This window comes from Triturus cristatus, chromosome 6 (genome assembly GCF_964204655.1).
Source record: "Triturus cristatus chromosome 6, aTriCri1.1, whole genome shotgun sequence".
NCBI classification, from domain to species: Eukaryota; Metazoa; Chordata; class Amphibia; order Caudata; family Salamandridae; genus Triturus; species Triturus cristatus.
In genome coordinates, this window is record NC_140589.1 from 100168410 (window position 1) to 100188391 (window position 19982).

General features: G+C 43.4%; 27 non-coding genes across 27 annotated transcripts; all 27 read right to left on the minus strand.

Moving 5' to 3' along the window:
- Window positions 1-12: 12 nt before the first annotated feature.
- Window positions 13-95, minus strand: TRNAL-CAG (transfer RNA leucine (anticodon CAG)). Its single transcript has one exon. It is a non-coding gene; the product is annotated as a tRNA-Leu (tRNA).
- Window positions 96-727: 632 nt separating this feature from the next.
- On the minus strand, window positions 728-810 carry TRNAL-UAG (transfer RNA leucine (anticodon UAG)). Its single transcript has one exon. It is a non-coding gene; the product is annotated as a tRNA-Leu (tRNA).
- Window positions 811-1834: 1024 nt separating this feature from the next.
- On the minus strand, window positions 1835-1917 carry TRNAL-AAG (transfer RNA leucine (anticodon AAG)). The gene has a single exon. It is a non-coding gene; the product is annotated as a tRNA-Leu (tRNA).
- A 901-nt stretch (window positions 1918-2818) lies between these two features.
- On the minus strand, window positions 2819-2901 carry TRNAL-UAG (transfer RNA leucine (anticodon UAG)). Its single transcript has one exon. It is a non-coding gene; the product is annotated as a tRNA-Leu (tRNA).
- A 1024-nt stretch (window positions 2902-3925) lies between these two features.
- Window positions 3926-4008, minus strand: TRNAL-AAG (transfer RNA leucine (anticodon AAG)). The gene has a single exon. It is a non-coding gene; the product is annotated as a tRNA-Leu (tRNA).
- Window positions 4009-4194: 186 nt separating this feature from the next.
- Window positions 4195-4277, minus strand: TRNAL-CAG (transfer RNA leucine (anticodon CAG)). The gene has a single exon. It is a non-coding gene; the product is annotated as a tRNA-Leu (tRNA).
- A 632-nt stretch (window positions 4278-4909) lies between these two features.
- On the minus strand, window positions 4910-4992 carry TRNAL-UAG (transfer RNA leucine (anticodon UAG)). The gene has a single exon. It is a non-coding gene; the product is annotated as a tRNA-Leu (tRNA).
- A 1024-nt stretch (window positions 4993-6016) lies between these two features.
- On the minus strand, window positions 6017-6099 carry TRNAL-AAG (transfer RNA leucine (anticodon AAG)). Its single transcript has one exon. It is a non-coding gene; the product is annotated as a tRNA-Leu (tRNA).
- A 186-nt stretch (window positions 6100-6285) lies between these two features.
- TRNAL-CAG (transfer RNA leucine (anticodon CAG)) lies at window positions 6286-6368 on the minus strand. The gene has a single exon. It is a non-coding gene; the product is annotated as a tRNA-Leu (tRNA).
- A 632-nt stretch (window positions 6369-7000) lies between these two features.
- Window positions 7001-7083, minus strand: TRNAL-UAG (transfer RNA leucine (anticodon UAG)). The gene has a single exon. It is a non-coding gene; the product is annotated as a tRNA-Leu (tRNA).
- Window positions 7084-8107: 1024 nt separating this feature from the next.
- Window positions 8108-8190, minus strand: TRNAL-AAG (transfer RNA leucine (anticodon AAG)). The gene has a single exon. It is a non-coding gene; the product is annotated as a tRNA-Leu (tRNA).
- A 186-nt stretch (window positions 8191-8376) lies between these two features.
- On the minus strand, window positions 8377-8459 carry TRNAL-CAG (transfer RNA leucine (anticodon CAG)). Its single transcript has one exon. It is a non-coding gene; the product is annotated as a tRNA-Leu (tRNA).
- A 632-nt stretch (window positions 8460-9091) lies between these two features.
- TRNAL-UAG (transfer RNA leucine (anticodon UAG)) lies at window positions 9092-9174 on the minus strand. The gene has a single exon. It is a non-coding gene; the product is annotated as a tRNA-Leu (tRNA).
- A 1024-nt stretch (window positions 9175-10198) lies between these two features.
- Window positions 10199-10281, minus strand: TRNAL-AAG (transfer RNA leucine (anticodon AAG)). Its single transcript has one exon. It is a non-coding gene; the product is annotated as a tRNA-Leu (tRNA).
- A 186-nt stretch (window positions 10282-10467) lies between these two features.
- On the minus strand, window positions 10468-10550 carry TRNAL-CAG (transfer RNA leucine (anticodon CAG)). Its single transcript has one exon. It is a non-coding gene; the product is annotated as a tRNA-Leu (tRNA).
- A 632-nt stretch (window positions 10551-11182) lies between these two features.
- On the minus strand, window positions 11183-11265 carry TRNAL-UAG (transfer RNA leucine (anticodon UAG)). Its single transcript has one exon. It is a non-coding gene; the product is annotated as a tRNA-Leu (tRNA).
- Window positions 11266-12289: 1024 nt separating this feature from the next.
- TRNAL-AAG (transfer RNA leucine (anticodon AAG)) lies at window positions 12290-12372 on the minus strand. Its single transcript has one exon. It is a non-coding gene; the product is annotated as a tRNA-Leu (tRNA).
- Window positions 12373-12558: 186 nt separating this feature from the next.
- On the minus strand, window positions 12559-12641 carry TRNAL-CAG (transfer RNA leucine (anticodon CAG)). The gene has a single exon. It is a non-coding gene; the product is annotated as a tRNA-Leu (tRNA).
- A 632-nt stretch (window positions 12642-13273) lies between these two features.
- On the minus strand, window positions 13274-13356 carry TRNAL-UAG (transfer RNA leucine (anticodon UAG)). Its single transcript has one exon. It is a non-coding gene; the product is annotated as a tRNA-Leu (tRNA).
- A 1024-nt stretch (window positions 13357-14380) lies between these two features.
- TRNAL-AAG (transfer RNA leucine (anticodon AAG)) lies at window positions 14381-14463 on the minus strand. The gene has a single exon. It is a non-coding gene; the product is annotated as a tRNA-Leu (tRNA).
- A 186-nt stretch (window positions 14464-14649) lies between these two features.
- Window positions 14650-14732, minus strand: TRNAL-CAG (transfer RNA leucine (anticodon CAG)). Its single transcript has one exon. It is a non-coding gene; the product is annotated as a tRNA-Leu (tRNA).
- Window positions 14733-15364: 632 nt separating this feature from the next.
- TRNAL-UAG (transfer RNA leucine (anticodon UAG)) lies at window positions 15365-15447 on the minus strand. Its single transcript has one exon. It is a non-coding gene; the product is annotated as a tRNA-Leu (tRNA).
- Window positions 15448-16471: 1024 nt separating this feature from the next.
- Window positions 16472-16554, minus strand: TRNAL-AAG (transfer RNA leucine (anticodon AAG)). Its single transcript has one exon. It is a non-coding gene; the product is annotated as a tRNA-Leu (tRNA).
- A 186-nt stretch (window positions 16555-16740) lies between these two features.
- Window positions 16741-16823, minus strand: TRNAL-CAG (transfer RNA leucine (anticodon CAG)). The gene has a single exon. It is a non-coding gene; the product is annotated as a tRNA-Leu (tRNA).
- Window positions 16824-17455: 632 nt separating this feature from the next.
- TRNAL-UAG (transfer RNA leucine (anticodon UAG)) lies at window positions 17456-17538 on the minus strand. Its single transcript has one exon. It is a non-coding gene; the product is annotated as a tRNA-Leu (tRNA).
- A 1024-nt stretch (window positions 17539-18562) lies between these two features.
- Window positions 18563-18645, minus strand: TRNAL-AAG (transfer RNA leucine (anticodon AAG)). Its single transcript has one exon. It is a non-coding gene; the product is annotated as a tRNA-Leu (tRNA).
- A 186-nt stretch (window positions 18646-18831) lies between these two features.
- On the minus strand, window positions 18832-18914 carry TRNAL-CAG (transfer RNA leucine (anticodon CAG)). The gene has a single exon. It is a non-coding gene; the product is annotated as a tRNA-Leu (tRNA).
- Between the last annotated feature and the right edge of the window lie 1068 nt (window positions 18915-19982).

Sequence of the window (19982 nt, forward strand, 5' to 3'; positions counted from 1 at the left end):
TAAACACAGGACTGTCAGAAGTGGGATTTGAACCCACACCTCCAGAGGAGACTGCGACCTGAACGCAGCGCCTTAGACCACTCGGCCATCCTGACTTGCTTTCCCAGCATCTTCCAGAGGCCAGACAGCCATGCAGGTGAGGTACTGAAAAGGAATGCCCTCAATTTATTTATCCTATTATATGCACTTCCAACAGATCTTTGAACAATCTGTACAGAGCAGGACCTATGGAGAACTCTTTAGAACTTTGAGGCGAACAAAGAGAAAGTGCTATTCACCAGCCACTTGAACGGCTCAAAGCTGCTTTGAAATTGAGACAATAGCCACCTCTTGGCTGGCTAAAGCAATTTCATCAAGGGATCTCAAAGTCACAACATAGGGTGGAGTATGCAAATTTAAGCAGCCCCTGATCAAAGCCCTAAGGAAATTGCTGTAAGTGTGCTGGAGTCCAGTTGTCTACCAGATGCATGGCATTCTTCCAAATTTGCAGGGCCCGTCTGGCCAGGGCATACAAGAGCATGACTCTTCCAGATGACCTCTTACATGGGTCCTATGCTCATTTGGTAAGGATTGCGCTTTGTCAGCAAGACGTTATAGAACCTAAATATATGAGAAACCCCATCTCTCTTGACAAGAGGAGAACGGAATAACGTGCCAAGTGAAGACCAACAGATGCAACTTCCATCAGATGTTAACCTGATAAAGGAGATTAAATCTCCAAAAGGCATGTCAGAAGTGGGATTCGAACCCACGCCTCCAAAGGAGACTGTGGCCTAAACACAGCGCCTTAGACCTCTCGGCCATCCTGACAGTATAGGCTTTTAAGAAATGAATAAAAGTTACTCAGAAACGTCTACCTCCATGCAAGCCTGAAATAATTTAAACCTTCAAACACAAGGTGCAACTTTATGCACAGGACAATAAACACAGAAGAACACATACGAAAGCACTTTATTTCACAGGTATACAGTTTTCATGCTTTTAGAACACCACATACCTCTCACCAGCTATTTAGGGTCCTGTATCCGACTCACAACATTTCCTTGCCTGCGACCTCTCTCTCTACACAAACAACTACAGCACAGGAAGTAGGAAGGCAATAGGTGGGGCAGTTTATGCAAATTTATGCTGCCAATGTGCCTTGCAGATTCATGCAGGATTTCTAGATCCTTTCTGGATACAAGAGAGTAGGCCTTGTTCCAGATAAACTATCCCTAGCAGGGAAAGTCTGAGCACAGGCACTCTTTTGCTCTTTAGCCCCTGGCCTGGGACTCACCCTCACTTGCTGAGGCGTGAAATTCTGCATACCAACTTTGCACAGAAGGTATGTTTGTGGTTGTTTGGGGATGGGTGGGAGGTCAAGAGCAGGGAAAAGCAGGTCTCCTTCACTACTAGACTACTCTTCTATGCCTCCCTGCCGTTCACTCACTCTGTCTTTGTTTCATTCTGTCCTTCCACAACACTCCTTCTCACTCACTCGCTCTATCACTTGTATTTTTGCCCTTGCTCTGCATTCTATAGTGGAAACATCTCTTGAATGAAGCATCTGAAAATGACGTGACATAAAATTTAAAACCTCCTTATTGGAAACCTAAAACATCACAAGACTTAATGTAACCCATTTCTTTCATAAAAAAGATTTTTAAAGTACCCCACAAAAGAAATATAAAACACCACGAGTGCTAGAAGAATATTACATTAACGTTAAAGATAGAATAGGGCAAATGCATTTGCAGTTGAAACTGAAGTTTGGTACTTATTCAGATATTATTTACATTGCCAATTTTTAGCTGAGATTCTAAAGGAACTGAGAGAGAAAATGGAATTCAAGTTTTGTCAGAAGTGGGATTCGAACCCACGCCTCCAGGAGAGACTGCGGCCTTAACACAGCGCCTTAGACCACTCGGCCATCCTGACCCCATGGTGCTTTTTCATCTAAAGGGTGAGAAAGATATTAGGAACCAAAAAATGCACAGAGCTTAGGCCAATAGTGGCTAGAGCAAGAAAAAAACTCACTGCACTCTTCCAAGAAGACAATCCTATAAGCCACTGCGAGGGAAATGATCATATTTCTCAAGAAAAAAATTTGAGTAAACAGAGGACTGTTAGAAGTGGGATTTGAACCCACGTCTCCAGAGGAGACTGCGACCTGAACGCAGCGCCTTAGACCACTCGGCCATCCTGACTTGCTTTCCCAGCATCTTCCAGAGGCCAGACAGCCATGCAGGTGAGGTACTGAAAAGGAATGCCCTCAATTTATTTATCCTATTATATGCACTTCCAACAGATCTTTGAACAATCTGTACAGAGCAGGACCTATGGAGAACTCTTTAGAACTTTGAGGCGAACAAAGAGAAAGTGCTATTCACCAGCCACTTGAACGGCTCAAAGCTGCTTTGAAATTGAGACAATAGCCACCTCTTGGCTGGCTAAAGCAATTTCAACAAGGGATCTCAAAGTCACAACATAGGGTGGAGTATGCAAATTTAAGCAGCCCCTGATCAAAGCCCTAAGGAAATTGCTGTAAGTGTGCTGGAGTCCAGTTGTCTACCAGATGCATGGCATTCTTCCAAATTTGCTGGGCCCGTCTGGCCAGGGCATACAAGAGCATGACTATTCCAGATGACCTCTTACATGGGTCCTATGCTCATTTGGTAAGGATTGCGCTTTGTCAGCAAGACGTTATAGAACCTAAATATATGAGAAACCCCATCTCTCTTGACAAGAGGAGAACGGAATAACGTGCCAAGTGAAGACCAACAGATGCAACTTCCATCAGATGTTAACCTGATAAAGGAGATTAAATCTCCAAAAGGCATGTCAGAAGTGGGATTCGAACCCACGCCTCCAAAGGAGACTGTGGCCTAAACACAGCGCCTTAGACCTCTCGGCCATCCTGACAGTATAGGCTTTTAAGAAATGAATAAAAGTTACTCAGAAACGTCTACCTCCATGCAAGCCTGAAATAATTTAAACCTTCAAACACAAGGTGCAACTTTATGCACAGGACAATAAACACAGAAGAACACATACGAAAGCACTTTATTTCACAGGTATACAGTTTTCATGCTTTTAGAACACCACATACCTCTCACCAGCTATTTAGGGTCCTGTATCCGACTCACAACATTTCCTTGCCTGCGACCTCTCTCTCTACACAAACAACTACAGCACAGGAAGTAGGAAGGCAATAGGTGGGGCAGTTTATGCAAATTTATGCTGCCAATGTGCCTTGCAGATTCATGCAGGATTTCTAGATCCTTGCTGGATACAAGAGAGTAGGCCTTGTTCCAGATAAAATATCCCTAGCAGGGAAAGTCTGAGCACAGGCACTCTTTTGCTCTTTAGCCCCTGGCCTGGGACTCACCCTCACTTGCTGAGGCGTGAAAATCTGCATACCAACTATGCACAGAAGGTATGTTTGTGGTTGTTTGGGGATGGGTGGGAGGTCAAGAGCAGGGAAAAGCAGGTCTCCTTCACTACTAGACTCCTCTTCTATGCCTCCCTGCCGTTCACTCACTCTGTCTTTGTTTCATTCTCTCCTTCCACAACACTCCTTCTCACTCACTCGCTCTATCACTTGTATTTTTGCCCTTGCTCTGCATTCTATAGTGGAAACATCTCTTGAATGAAGCATCTGAAAATGACGTGACATAAAATTTAAAACCTCCTTATTGGAAACCTAAAACATCACAAGACTTAATGTAACCCATTTCTTTCATAAAAAAGATTTTTAAAGTACCCCAAAAAAGAAATATAAAACACCACGAGTGCTAGAAGAATATTACATTAACGTTAAAGATAGAATAGGGCAAATGCATTTGCAGTTGAAACTGAAGTTTGGTACTTATTCAGATATTATTTACATTGCCAATTTTTAGCTGAGATTCTAAAGGAACTGAGAGAGAAAATGGAATTCAAGTTTTGTCAGAAGTGGGATTCGAACCCACGCCTCCAGGAGAGACTGCGGCCTTAACGCAGCGCCTTAGACCACTCGGCCATCCTGACCCCATGGTGCTTTTTCATCTAAAGGGTGAGAAAGATATTAGGAACCAAAAAATGCACAGAGCTTAGGCCAATAGTGGCTAGAGCAAGAAAAAAACTCACTGCACTCTTCCAAGAAGACAATCCTATAAGCCACTGCGAGGGAAATGATCATATTTCTCAAGAAAAAAATTAGAGTAAACACAGGACTGTCAGAAGTGGGATTTGAACCCACGCCTCCAGAGGAGACTGCGACCTGAACGCAGCGCCTTAGACCACTCGGCCATCCTGACTTGCTTTCCCAGCATCTTCCAGAGGCCAGACAGCCATGCAGGTGAGGTACTGAAAAGGAATGCCCTCAATTTATTTATCCTATTATATGCACTTCCAACAGATCTTTGAACAATCTGTACAGAGCAGGACCTATGGAGAACTCTTTAGAACTTTGAGGCAAACAAAGAGAAAGTGCTATTCACCAGCCACTTGAACGGCTCAAAGCTGCTTTGAAATTGAGACAATAGCCACCTCTTGGCTGGCTAAAGCAATTTCAACAAGGGATCTCAAAGTCACAACATAGGGTGGAGTATGCAAATTTAAGCAGCCCCTGATCAAAGCCCTGAGGAAATTGCTGTAAGTGTGCTGGAGTCCAGTTGTCTACCAGATGAATGGCATTCTTCCAAATTTGCTGGGCCCGTCTGGCCAGGGCATACAAGAGCATGACTCTTCCAGATGACCTCTTACATGGGTCCTATGCTCATTTGGTAAGGATTGCGCTTTGTCAGCAAGACGTTATAGAACCTAAATATATGAGAAACCCCATCTCTCTTGACAAGAGGAGAACGGAATAACGTGCCAAGTGAAGACCAACAGATGCAACTTCCATCAGATGTTAACCTGATAAAGGAGATTAAATCTCCAAAAGGCATGTCAGAAGTGGGATTCGAACCCACGCCTCCAAAGGAGACTGTGGCCTAAACACAGCGCCTTAGACCTCTCGGCCATCCTGACAGTATATGCTTTTAATAAATGAATAAAAGTTACTCAGAAACGTCTACCTCAATGCAAGCCTAAAATAATTTAAACCTTCAAACACAAGGTGCAACTTTATGCACAGGACAATAAACACAGAAGAACACATACGAAAGCACTTTATTTCACAGGTATACAGTTTTCATGCTTTTAGAACACCACATACCTCTCACCAGCTATTTAGGGTCCTGTATCCGACTCACAACATTTCCTTGCCTGCGACCTCTCTCTCTACACAAACAACTACAGCACAGGAAGTAGGAAGGCAATAGGTGGGGCAGTTTATGCAAATTTATGCTGCCAATGTGCCTTGCAGATTCATGCAGGATTTCTAGATCCTTGCTGGATACAAGAGAGTAGGCCTTGTTCCAGATAAACTATCCCTAGCAGGGAAAGTCTGAGCACAGGCACTCTTTTGCTCTTTAGCCCCTGGCCTGGGACTCACCCTCACTTGCTGAGGCGTGAAATTCTGCATACCAACTTTGCACAGAAGGTATGTTTGTGGTTGTTTGGGGATGGGTGGGAGGTCAAGAGCAGGGAAAAGCAGGTCTCCTTCACTACTAGACTCCTCTTCTATGCCTCCCTGCCATTCACTCACTCTGTCTTTGTTTCATTCTCTCCTTCCACAACACTCCTTCTCACTCACTCGCTCTATCACTTGTATTTTTGCCCTTGCTCTGCATTCTATAGTGGAAACATCTCTTGAATGAAGCATCTGAAAATGACGTGACATAAAATTTAAAACCTCCTTATTGGAAACCTAAAACATCACAAGACTTAATGTAACCCATTTCTTTCATAAAAAAGATTTTTAAAGTACCCCACAAAAGAAATATAAAACACCACGAGTGCTAGAAGAATATTACATTAACGTTAAAGATAGAATAGGGCAAATGCATTTGCAGTTGAAACTGAAGTTTGGTACTTATTCAGATATTATTTACATTGCCAATTTTTAGCTGAGATTCTAAAGGAACTGAGAGAGAAAATGGAATTCAAGTTTTGTCAGAAGTGGGATTCAAACCCACGCCTCCAGGAAAGACTGCGGCCTTAACGCAGCGCCTTAGACCACTCGGCCATCCTGACCCCATGCTGCTTTTTCATCTAAAGGGTGAGAAAGATATTAGGAACCAAAAAATGCACAGAGCTGAGGGCAATAGTGGCTAGAGCAAGAAAAAAACTCACTGCACTCTTCCAAGAAGACAATCCTATAAGCCACTGCGAGGGAAATGATCATATTTCTCAAGAAAAAAATTAGAGTAAACAGAGGACTGTCAGAAGTGGGATTTGAACCCACGCCTCCAGAGGAGACTGCGACCTGAACGCAGCGCCTTAGACCACTCGGCCATCCTGACTTGCTTTCACAGCATCTTCCAGAGGCCAGACAGCCATGCAGGTGAGGTACTGAAAAGGAATGCCCTCAATTTATTTATCCTATTATATGCACTTCCAACAGATCTTTGAACAATCTGTACAGAGCAGGACCTATGGAGAACTCTTTAGAACTTTGAGGCGAACAAAGAGAAAGTGCTATTCACCAGCCACTTGAACGGCTCAAAGCTGCTTTGAAATTGAGACAATAGCCACCTCTTGGCTGGCTAAAGCAATTTCAACAAGGGATCTCAAAGTCACAACATAGGGTGGAGTATGCAAATTTAAGCAGCCCCTGATCAAAGCCCTGAGGAAATTGCTGTAAGTGTGCTGGAGTCCAGTTGTCTACCAGATGAATGGCATTCTTCCAAATTTGCTGGGCCCGTCTGGCCAGGGCATACAAGAGCATGACTCTTCCAGATGACCTCTTACATGGGTCCTATGCTCATTTGGTAAGGATTGCGCTTTGTCAGCAAGACGTTATAGAACCTAAATATATGAGAAACCCCATCTCTCTTGACAAGAGGAGAACGGAATAACGTGCCAAGTGAAGACCAACAGATGCAACTTCCATCAGATGTTAACCTGATAAAGGAGATTAAATCTCCAAAAGGCATGTCAGAAGTGGGATTTGAACCCACGCCTCCAAAGGAGACTGTGGCCTAAACACAGCGCCTTAGACCTCTCGGCCATCCTGACAGTATATGCTTTTAAGAAATGAATAAAAGTTACTCAGAAAAGTCTACCTCCATGCAAGCCTGAAATAATTTAAACCTTCAAACACAAGGTGCAACTTTATGCACAGGACAATAAACACAGAAGAACACATACGAAAGCACTTTATTTCACAGGTATACAGTTTTCATGCTTTTAGAACACCACATACCTCTCACCAGCTATTTAGGGTCCTGTATCCGACTCACAACATTTCCTTGCCTGCGACCTCTCTCTCTACACAAACAACTACAGCACAGGAAGTAGGAAGGCAATAGGTGGGGCAGTTTATGCAAATTTATGCTGCCAATGTGCCTTGCAGATTCATGCAGGATTTCTAGATCCTTGCTGGATACAAGAGAGTAGGCCTTGTTCCAGATAAACTATCCCTAGCAGGGAAAGTCTGAGCACAGGCACTCTTTTGCTCTTTAGCCCCTGGCCTGGGACTCACCCTCACTTGCTGAGGCATGAAATTCTACATACCAACTTTGCACAGAAGGTATGTTTGTGGTTGTTTGGGGATGGGTGGGAGGTCAAGAGCAGGGAAAAGCAGGTCTCCTTCACTACTAGACTACTCTTCTATGCCTCCCTGCCGTTCACTCACTCTGTCTTTGTTTCATTCTCTCCTTCCACAACACTCCTTCTCACTCACTCGCTCTATCACTTGTATTTTTGCCCTTGCTCTGCATTCTATAGTGGAAACATCTCTTGAATGAAGCATCTGAAAATGACGTGACATAAAATTTAAAACCTCCTTATTGGAAACCTAAAACATCACAAGACTTAATGTAACCCATTTCTTTCATAAAAAAGATTTTTAAAGTACCCCACAAAACAAATATAAAACACCACGAGTGCTAGAAGAATATTACATTAACGTTAAAGATAGAATAGGGCAAATGCATTTGCAGTTGAAACTGAAGTTTGGTACTTATTCAGATATTATTTACATTGCCAATTTTTAGCTGAGATTCTAAAGGAACTGAGAGAGAAAACGGAATTCAAGTTTTGTCAGAAGTGGGATTCGAACCCACGCCTCCAGGAGAGACTGCGGCCTTAACGCAGCGCCTTAGACCACTCGGCCATCCTGACCCCATACTGCATTTTCATCTAAAGGGTGAGAAAGATATTAGGAACCAAAAAATGCACAGAGCTTAGGCCAATAGTGGCTAGAGCAAGAAAAAAACTCACTGCACTCTTCCAAGAAGACAATCCTATAAGCCACTGCGAGGGAAATGATCATATTTCTCAAGAAAAAAATTAGAGTAAACAGAGGACTGTCAGAAGTGGGATTTGAACCCACGCCTCCAGAGGAGACTGCGACCTGAACGCAGCGCCTTAGACCACTCGGCCATCCTGACTTGCTTTCCCAGCATCTTCCAGAGGCCAGACAGCCATGCAGGTGAGGTACTGAAAAGGAATGCCCTCAATTTATTTATCCTATTATATGCACTTCCAACAGATCTTTGAACAATCTGTACAGAGCAGGACCTATGGAGAACTCTTTAGAACTTTGAGGCAAACAAAGAGAAAGTGCTATTCACCAGCCACTTGAACGGCTCAAAGCTGCTTTGAAATTGAGACAATAGCCACCTCTTGGCTGGCTAAAGCAATTTCAACAAGGGATCTCAAAGTCACAACATAGGGTGGAGTATGCAAATTTAAGCAGCCCCTGATCAAAGCCCTGAGGAAATTGCTGTAAGTGTGCTGGAGTCCAGTTGTCTACCAGATGAATGGCATTCTTCCAAATTTGCTGGGCCCGTCTGGCCAGGGCATACAAGAGCATGACTCTTCCAGATGACCTCTTACATGGGTCCTATGCTCATTTGGTAAGGATTGCGCTTTGTCAGCAAGACGTTATAGAACCTAAATATATGAGAAACCCCATCTCTCTTGACAAGAGGAGAACGGAATAACGTGCCAAGTGAAGACCAACAGATGCAACTTCCATCAGATGTTAACCTGATAAAGGAGATTAAATCTCCAAAAGGCATGTCAGAAGTGGGATTCGAACCCACGCCTCCAAAGGAGACTGTGGCCTAAACACAGCGCCTTAGACCTCTCGGCCATCCTGACAGTATATGCTTTTAATAAATGAATAAAAGTTACTCAGAAACGTCTACCTCAATGCAAGCCTAAAATAATTTAAACCTTCAAACACAAGGTGCAACTTTATGCACAGGACAATAAACACAGAAGAACACATACGAAAGCACTTTATTTCACAGGTATACAGTTTTCATGCTTTTAGAACACCACATACCTCTCACCAGCTATTTAGGGTCCTGTATCCGACTCACAACATTTCCTTGCCTGCGACCTCTCTCTCTACACAAACAACTACAGCACAGGAAGTAGGAAGGCAATAGGTGGGGCAGTTTATGCAAATTTATGCTGCCAATGTGCCTTGCAGATTCATGCAGGATTTCTAGATCCTTGCTGGATACAAGAGAGTAGGCCTTGTTCCAGATAAAATATCCCTAGCAGGGAAAGTCTGAGCACAGGCACTCTTTTGCTCTTTAGCCCCTGGCCTGGGACTCACCCTCACTTGCTGAGGCGTGAAAATCTGCATACCAACTATGCACAGAAGGTATGTTTGTGGTTGTTTGGGGATGGGTGGGAGGTCAAGAGCAGGGAAAAGCAGGTCTCCTTCACTACTAGACTCCTCTTCTATGCCTCCCTGCCGTTCACTCACTCTGTCTTTGTTTCATTCTCTCCTTCCACAACACTCCTTCTCACTCACTCGCTCTATCACTTGTATTTTTGCCCTTGCTCTGCATTCTATAGTGGAAACATCTCTTGAATGAAGCATCTGAAAATGACGTGACATAAAATTTAAAACCTCCTTATTGGAAACCTAAAACATCACAAGACTTAATGTAACCCATTTCTTTCATAAAAAAGATTTTTAAAGTACCCCAAAAAAGAAATATAAAACACCACGAGTGCTAGAAGAATATTACATTAACGTTAAAGATAGAATAGGGCAAATGCATTTGCAGTTGAAACTGAAGTTTGGTACTTATTCAGATATTATTTACATTGCCAATTTTTAGCTGAGATTCTAAAGGAACTGAGAGAGAAAATGGAATTCAAGTTTTGTCAGAAGTGGGATTCGAACCCACGCCTCCAGGAGAGACTGCGGCCTTAACGCAGCGCCTTAGACCACTCGGCCATCCTGACCCCATGGTGCTTTTTCATCTAAAGGGTGAGAAAGATATTAGGAACCAAAAAATGCACAGAGCTTAGGCCAATAGTGGCTAGAGCAAGAAAAAAACTCACTGCACTCTTCCAAGAAGACAATCCTATAAGCCACTGCGAGGGAAATGATCATATTTCTCAAGAAAAAAATTAGAGTAAACACAGGACTGTCAGAAGTGGGATTTGAACCCACGCCTCCAGAGGAGACTGCGACCTGAACGCAGCGCCTTAGACCACTCGGCCATCCTGACTTGCTTTCCCAGCATCTTCCAGAGGCCAGACAGCCATGCAGGTGAGGTACTGAAAAGGAATGCCCTCAATTTATTTATCCTATTATATGCACTTCCAACAGATCTTTGAACAATCTGTACAGAGCAGGACCTATGGAGAACTCTTTAGAACTTTGAGGCAAACAAAGAGAAAGTGCTATTCACCAGCCACTTGAACGGCTCAAAGCTGCTTTGAAATTGAGACAATAGCCACCTCTTGGCTGGCTAAAGCAATTTCAACAAGGGATCTCAAAGTCACAACATAGGGTGGAGTATGCAAATTTAAGCAGCCCCTGATCAAAGCCCTGAGGAAATTGCTGTAAGTGTGCTGGAGTCCAGTTGTCTACCAGATGAATGGCATTCTTCCAAATTTGCTGGGCCCGTCTGGCCAGGGCATACAAGAGCATGACTCTTCCAGATGACCTCTTACATGGGTCCTATGCTCATTTGGTAAGGATTGCGCTTTGTCAGCAAGACGTTATAGAACCTAAATATATGAGAAACCCCATCTCTCTTGACAAGAGGAGAACGGAATAACGTGCCAAGTGAAGACCAACAGATGCAACTTCCATCAGATGTTAACCTGATAAAGGAGATTAAATCTCCAAAAGGCATGTCAGAAGTGGGATTCGAACCCACGCCTCCAAAGGAGACTGTGGCCTAAACACAGCGCCTTAGACCTCTCGGCCATCCTGACAGTATATGCTTTTAATAAATGAATAAAAGTTACTCAGAAACGTCTACCTCAATGCAAGCCTAAAATAATTTAAACCTTCAAACACAAGGTGCAACTTTATGCACAGGACAATAAACACAGAAGAACACATACGAAAGCACTTTATTTCACAGGTATACAGTTTTCATGCTTTTAGAACACCACATACCTCTCACCAGCTATTTAGGGTCCTGTATCCGACTCACAACATTTCCTTGCCTGCGACCTCTCTCTCTACACAAACAACTACAGCACAGGAAGTAGGAAGGCAATAGGTGGGGCAGTTTATGCAAATTTATGCTGCCAATGTGCCTTGCAGATTCATGCAGGATTTCTAGATCCTTGCTGGATACAAGAGAGTAGGCCTTGTTCCAGATAAACTATCCCTAGCAGGGAAAGTCTGAGCACAGGCACTCTTTTGCTCTTTAGCCCCTGGCCTGGGACTCACCCTCACTTGCTGAGGCGTGAAATTCTGCATACCAACTTTGCACAGAAGGTATGTTTGTGGTTGTTTGGGGATGGGTGGGAGGTCAAGAGCAGGGAAAAGCAGGTCTCCTTCACTACTAGACTCCTCTTCTATGCCTCCCTGCCATTCACTCACTCTGTCTTTGTTTCATTCTCTCCTTCCACAACACTCCTTCTCACTCACTCGCTCTATCACTTGTATTTTTGCCCTTGCTCTGCATTCTATAGTGGAAACATCTCTTGAATGAAGCATCTGAAAATGACGTGACATAAAATTTAAAACCTCCTTATTGGAAACCTAAAACATCACAAGACTTAATGTAACCCATTTCTTTCATAAAAAAGATTTTTAAAGTACCCCACAAAAGAAATATAAAACACCACGAGTGCTAGAAGAATATTACATTAACGTTAAAGATAGAATAGGGCAAATGCATTTGCAGTTGAAACTGAAGTTTGGTACTTATTCAGATATTATTTACATTGCCAATTTTTAGCTGAGATTCTAAAGGAACTGAGAGAGAAAATGGAATTCAAGTTTTGTCAGAAGTGGGATTCAAACCCACGCCTCCAGGAAAGACTGCGGCCTTAACGCAGCGCCTTAGACCACTCGGCCATCCTGACCCCATGCTGCTTTTTCATCTAAAGGGTGAGAAAGATATTAGGAACCAAAAAATGCACAGAGCTGAGGGCAATAGTGGCTAGAGCAAGAAAAAAACTCACTGCACTCTTCCAAGAAGACAATCCTATAAGCCACTGCGAGGGAAATGATCATATTTCTCAAGAAAAAAATTAGAGTAAACAGAGGACTGTCAGAAGTGGGATTTGAACCCACGCCTCCAGAGGAGACTGCGACCTGAACGCAGCGCCTTAGACCACTCGGCCATCCTGACTTGCTTTCACAGCATCTTCCAGAGGCCAGACAGCCATGCAGGTGAGGTACTGAAAAGGAATGCCCTCAATTTATTTATCCTATTATATGCACTTCCAACAGATCTTTGAACAATCTGTACAGAGCAGGACCTATGGAGAACTCTTTAGAACTTTGAGGCGAACAAAGAGAAAGTGCTATTCACCAGCCACTTGAACGGCTCAAAGCTGCTTTGAAATTGAGACAATAGCCACCTCTTGGCTGGCTAAAGCAATTTCAACAAGGGATCTCAAAGTCACAACATAGGGTGGAGTATGCAAATTTAAGCAGCCCCTGATCAAAGCCCTGAGGAAATTGCTGTAAGTGTGCTGGAGTCCAGTTGTCTACCAGATGAATGGCATTCTTCCAAATTTGCTGGGCCCGTCTGGCCAGGGCATACAAGAGCATGACTCTTCCAGATGACCTCTTACATGGGTCCTATGCTCATTTGGTAAGGATTGCGCTTTGTCAGCAAGACGTTATAGAACCTAAATATATGAGAAACCCCATCTCTCTTGACAAGAGGAGAACGGAATAACGTGCCAAGTGAAGACCAACAGATGCAACTTCCATCAGATGTTAACCTGATAAAGGAGATTAAATCTCCAAAAGGCATGTCAGAAGTGGGATTTGAACCCACGCCTCCAAAGGAGACTGTGGCCTAAACACAGCGCCTTAGACCTCTCGGCCATCCTGACAGTATATGCTTTTAAGAAATGAATAAAAGTTACTCAGAAAAGTCTACCTCCATGCAAGCCTGAAATAATTTAAACCTTCAAACACAAGGTGCAACTTTATGCACAGGACAATAAACACAGAAGAACACATACGAAAGCACTTTATTTCACAGGTATACAGTTTTCATGCTTTTAGAACACCACATACCTCTCACCAGCTATTTAGGGTCCTGTATCCGACTCACAACATTTCCTTGCCTGCGACCTCTCTCTCTACACAAACAACTACAGCACAGGAAGTAGGAAGGCAATAGGTGGGGCAGTTTATGCAAATTTATGCTGCCAATGTGCCTTGCAGATTCATGCAGGATTTCTAGATCCTTGCTGGATACAAGAGAGTAGGCCTTGTTCCAGATAAACTATCCCTAGCAGGGAAAGTCTGAGCACAGGCACTCTTTTGCTCTTTAGCCCCTGGCCTGGGACTCACCCTCACTTGCTGAGGCATGAAATTCTACATACCAACTTTGCACAGAAGGTATGTTTGTGGTTGTTTGGGGATGGGTGGGAGGTCAAGAGCAGGGAAAAGCAGGTCTCCTTCACTACTAGACTACTCTTCTATGCCTCCCTGCCGTTCACTCACTCTGTCTTTGTTTCATTCTCTCCTTCCACAACACTCCTTCTCACTCACTCGCTCTATCACTTGTATTTTTGCCCTTGCTCTGCATTCTATAGTGGAAACATCTCTTGAATGAAGCATCTGAAAATGACGTGACATAAAATTTAAAACCTCCTTATTGGAAACCTAAAACATCACAAGACTTAATGTAACCCATTTCTTTCATAAAAAAGATTTTTAAAGTACCCCACAAAACAAATATAAAACACCACGAGTGCTAGAAGAATATTACATTAACGTTAAAGATAGAATAGGGCAAATGCATTTGCAGTTGAAACTGAAGTTTGGTACTTATTCAGATATTATTTACATTGCCAATTTTTAGCTGAGATTCTAAAGGAACTGAGAGAGAAAACGGAATTCAAGTTTTGTCAGAAGTGGGATTCGAACCCACGCCTCCAGGAGAGACTGCGGCCTTAACGCAGCGCCTTAGACCACTCGGCCATCCTGACCCCATACTGCATTTTCATCTAAAGGGTGAGAAAGATATTAGGAACCAAAAAATGCACAGAGCTTAGGCCAATAGTGGCTAGAGCAAGAAAAAAACTCACTGCACTCTTCCAAGAAGACAATCCTATAAGCCACTGCGAGGGAAATGATCATATTTCTCAAGAAAAAAATTAGAGTAAACAGAGGACTGTCAGAAGTGGGATTTGAACCCACGCCTCCAGAGGAGACTGCGACCTGAACGCAGCGCCTTAGACCACTCGGCCATCCTGACTTGCTTTCCCAGCATCTTCCAGAGGCCAGACAGCCATGCAGGTGAGGTACTGAAAAGGAATGCCCTCAATTTATTTATCCTATTATATGCACTTCCAACAGATCTTTGAACAATCTGTACAGAGCAGGACCTATGGAGAACTCTTTAGAACTTTGAGGCGAACAAAGAGAAAGTGCTATTCACCAGCCACTTGAACGGCTCAAAGCTGCTTTGAAATTGAGACAATAGCCACCTCTTGGCTGGCTAAAGCAATTTCAACAAGGGATCTCAAAGTCACAACATAGGGTGGAGTATGCAAATTTAAGCAGCCCCTGATCAAAGCCCTAAGGAAATTGCTGTAAGTGTGCTGGAGTCCAGTTGTCTACCAGATGCATGGCATTCTTCCAAATTTGCTGGGCCCGTCTGGCCAGGGCATACAAGAGCATGACTCTTCCAGATGACCTCTTACATGGGTCCTATGCTCATTTGGTAAGGATTGCGCTTTGTCAGCAAGACGTTATAGAACCTAAATATATGAGAAACCCCATCTCTCTTGACAAGAGGAGAACGGAATAACGTGCCAAGTGAAGACCAACAGATGCAACTTCCATCAGATGTTAACCTGATAAAGGAGATTAAATCTCCAAAAGGCATGTCAGAAGTGGGAATCGAACCCACGCCTCCAAAGGAGACTGTGGCCTAAACACAGCGCCTTAGACCTCTCGGCCATCCTGACAGTATATGCTTTTAAGAAATGAATAAAAGTTACTCAGAAACGTCTACCTCCATGCAACCCTGAAATAATTTAAACCTTCAAACACAAGGTGCAACTTTATGCACAGGACAATAAACACAGAAGAACACATACGAAAGCACTTTATTTCACAGGTATACAGTTTTCATGCTTTTAGAACACCACATACCTCTCACCAGCTAATTAGGGTCGTGTATCCGACTCACAACATTTCCTTGCCTGCGACCTCTCTCTCTACACAAACAACTACAGCACAGGAAGTAGGAAGGCAATAGGTGGGGCAGTTTATGCAAATTTATGCTGCCAATGTGCCTTGCAGATTCATGCAGGATTTCTAGATCCTTGCTGGATACAAGAGAGTAGGCCTTGTTCCAGATAAACTATCCCTAGCAGGGAAAGTCTGAGCACAGGCACTCTTTTGCTCTTTAGCCCCTGGCCTGGGACTCACCCTCACTTGCTGAGGCGTGAAATTCTGCATACCAACTTTGCACAGAAGGTATGTTTGTGGTTGTTTGGGGATGGGTGGGAGGTCAAGAGCAGGGAAAAGCAGGTCTCCTTCACTACTAGATTCCTCTTCTATGCCTCCCTGCCATTCACTCACTCTGTCTTTGTTTCATTCTCTCCTTCCACAACACTCCTTCTCACTCACTCGCTCTATCACTTGTATTTTTGCCCTTGCTCTGCATTCTATAGTGGAATCATCTCTTGAATGAAGCATCTGAAAATGACGTGACATAAAATTTAAAACCTCCTTATTGGAAACCTAAAACATCACAAGACTTAATGTAACCCATTTCTTTCATAAAAAAGATTTTTAAAGTACCCCACAAAACAAATATAAAACACCACGAGTGCCAGAAGAATATTACATTAACGTTAAAGATAGAATAGGGCAAATGCATTTGCAGTTGAAACTGAAGTTTGGTACTTATTCAGATATTATTTACATTGCCAATTTTTAGCTGAGATTCTAAAGGAACTGAGAGAGAAAATAGAATTCAAGTTTTGTCAGAAGTGGGATTCGAACCCACGCCTCCAGGAGAGACTGCGGCCTTAACGCAGCGCCTTAGACCACTCGGCCATCCTGACCCCATGCTGCTTTTTCATCTAAAGGGTGAGAAAGATATTAGGAACCAAAAAATGCACAGAGCTGAGGCCAATAGTGGCTAGAGCAAGAAAAAAACTCACTGCACTCTTCCAAGAAGACAATCCTATAAGCCACTGCGAGGGAAATGATCATATTTCTCAAGAAAATAATTAGAGTAAACACAGGACTGTCAGAAGTGGGATTCGAACCCACGCCTCCAGAGGAGACTGCGACCTGAACGCAGCGCCTTAGACCACTCGGCCATCCTGACTTTCTTCCCCAGCGTCTTCCAGAGGCCAGACAGCCATGCAGGTGAGGTACTGAAAAGGAATGCCCTCAATCTATTTATCCTATTATATGCACTTCCAACAGATCTTTGAACAATCTGTACAGAGCAGGACCTATGGAGAACTCTTTAGAACTTTGAGGCAAACAAAGAGAAAGTGCTATTCACCAGCCACTTGAACGGCTCAAAGCTGCTTTGAAATTGAGACAATAGCCACCTCTTGGCTGGCTAAAGCAATTTCAACAAGGGATCTCAAAGTCACAACATAGGGTGGAGTATGCAAATTTAAGCAGCCCCTGATCAAAGCCCTAAGGAAATTGCTGTAAGTGTGCTGGAGTCCAGTTGTCTAGCAGATGCATGGCATTCTTCCAAATTTGCAGGGCCCGTCTGACCAGTGCATACAAGAGCATGACTATTCCAGATGACCTCTTACATGGGTCCTATGCTCATTTGGTAAGGATTGCGCTTTGTCAGCAAGACGTTATAGAACCTAAATATATGAGAAACCCCATCTCTCTTGACAAGAGGAGAACGGAATAACGTGGCAAGTGAAGACCAACAGATGCAACTTCCATCAGATGTTAACCTGATAAAGGAGATTAAATCTCCAAAAGGCATGTCAGAAGTGGGATTCGAACCCACGCCTCCAAAGGAGACTGTGGCCTAAACACAGCGCCTTAGACCTCTCGGCCATCCTGACAGTATAGGCTTTTAAGAAATGAATAAAAGTTACTCAGAAACGTCTACCTCCATGCAAGCCTGAAATAATTTAAACCTTCAAACACAAGGTGCAACTTTATGCACAGGACAATAAACACAGAAGAACACATACGAAAGCACTTTATTTCACAGGTATACAGTTTTCATGCTTTTAGAACACCACATACCTCTCACCAGCTATTTAGGGTCCTGTATCCGACTCACAACATTTCCTTGCCTGCGACCTCTCTCTCTACACAAACAACTACAGCACAGGAAGTAGGAAGGCAATAGGTGGGGCAGTTTATGCAAATTTATGCTGCCAATGTGCCTTGCAGATTCATGCAGGATTTCTAGATCCTTGCTGGATACAAGAGAGTAGGCCTTGTTCCAGATAAACTATCCCTAGCAGGGAAAGTCTGAGCACAGGCACTCTTTTGCTCTTTAGCCCCTGGCCTGGGACTCACCCTCACTTGCTGAGGCATGAAATTCTACATACCAACTTTGCACAGAAGGTATGTTTGTGGTTGTTTGGGGATGGGTGGGAGGTCAAGAGCAGGGAAAAGCAGGTCTCCTTCACTACTAGACTACTCTTCTATGCCTCCCTGCCGTTCACTCACTCTGTCTTTGTTTCATTCTCTCCTTCCACAACACTCCTTCTCACTCACTCGCTCTATCACTTGTATTTTTGCCCTTGCTCTGCATTCTATAGTGGAAACATCTCTTGAATGAAGCATCTGAAAATGACGTGACATAAAATTTAAAACCTCCTTATTGGAAACCTAAAACATCACAAGACTTAATGTAACCCATTTCTTTCATAAAAAAGATTTTTAAAGTACCCCACAAAACAAATATAAAACACCACGAGTGCTAGAAGAATATTACATTAACGTTAAAGATAGAATAGGGCAAATGCATTTGCAGTTGAAACTGAAGTTTGGTACTTATTCAGATATTATTTACATTGCCAATTTTTAGCTGAGATTCTAAAGGAACTGAGAGAGAAAACGGAATTCAAGTTTTGTCAGAAGTGGGATTCGAACCCACGCCTCCAGGAGAGACTGCGGCCTTAACGCAGCGCCTTAGACCACTCGGCCATCCTGACCCCATACTGCATTTTCATCTAAAGGGTGAGAAAGATATTAGGAACCAAAAAATGCACAGAGCTTAGGCCAATAGTGGCTAGAGCAAGAAAAAAACTCACTGCACTCTTCCAAGAAGACAATCCTATAAGCCACTGCGAGGGAAATGATCATATTTCTCAAGAAAAAAATTAGAGTAAACAGAGGACTGTCAGAAGTGGGATTTGAACCCACGCCTCCAGAGGAGACTGCGACCTGAACGCAGCGCCTTAGACCACTCGGCCATCCTGACTTGCTTTCCCAGCATCTTCCAGAGGCCAGACAGCAATGCAGGTGAGGTACTGAAAAGGAATGCCCTCAATTTATTTATCCTATTATATGCACTTCCAACAGATCTTTGAACAATCTGTACAGAGCAGGACCTATGGAGAACTCTTTAGAACTTTGAGGCGAACAAAGAGAAAGTGCTATTCACCAGCCACTTGAACGGCTCAAAGCTGCTTTGAAATTGAGACAATAGCCACCTCTTGGCTGGCTAAAGCAATTTCAACAAGGGATCTCAAAGTCACAACATAGGGTGGAGTATGCAAATTTAAGCAGCCCCTGATCAAAGCCCTGAGGAAATTGCTGTAAGTGTGCTGGAGTCCAGTTGTCTACCAGATGAATGGCATTCTTCCAAATTTGCTGGGCCCGTCTGGCCAGGGCATACAAGAGCATGACTCTTCCAGATGACCTCTTACATGGGTCCTATGCTCATTTGGTAAGGATTGCGCTTTGTCAGCAAGACGTTATAGAACCTAAATATATGAGAAACCCCATCTCTCTTGACAAGAGGAGAACGGAATAACGTGCCAAGTGAAGACCAACAGATGCAACTTCCATCAGATGTTAACCTGATAAAGGAGATTAAATCTCCAAAAGGCATGTCAGAAGTGGGAATCGAACCCACGCCTCCAAAGGAGACTGTTGCCTAAACACAGCGCCTTAGACCTCTCGGCCATCCTGACAGTATATGCTTTTAAGAAATGAATAAAAGTTACTCAGAAACGTCTACCTCCATGCAACCCTGAAATAATTTAAACCTTCAAACACAAGGTGCAACTTTATGCACAGGACAATAAACACAGAAGAACACATACGAAAGCACTTTATTTCACAGGTATACAGTTTTCATGCTTTTAGAACACCACATACCTCTCACCAGCTAATTAGGGTCCTGTATCCGACTCACAACATTTCCTTGCCTGCGACCTCTCTCTCTACACAAACAACTACAGCACAGGAAGTAGGAAGGCAATAGGTGGGGCAGTTTATGCAAATTTATGCTGCCAATGTGCCTTGCAGATTCATGCAGGATTTC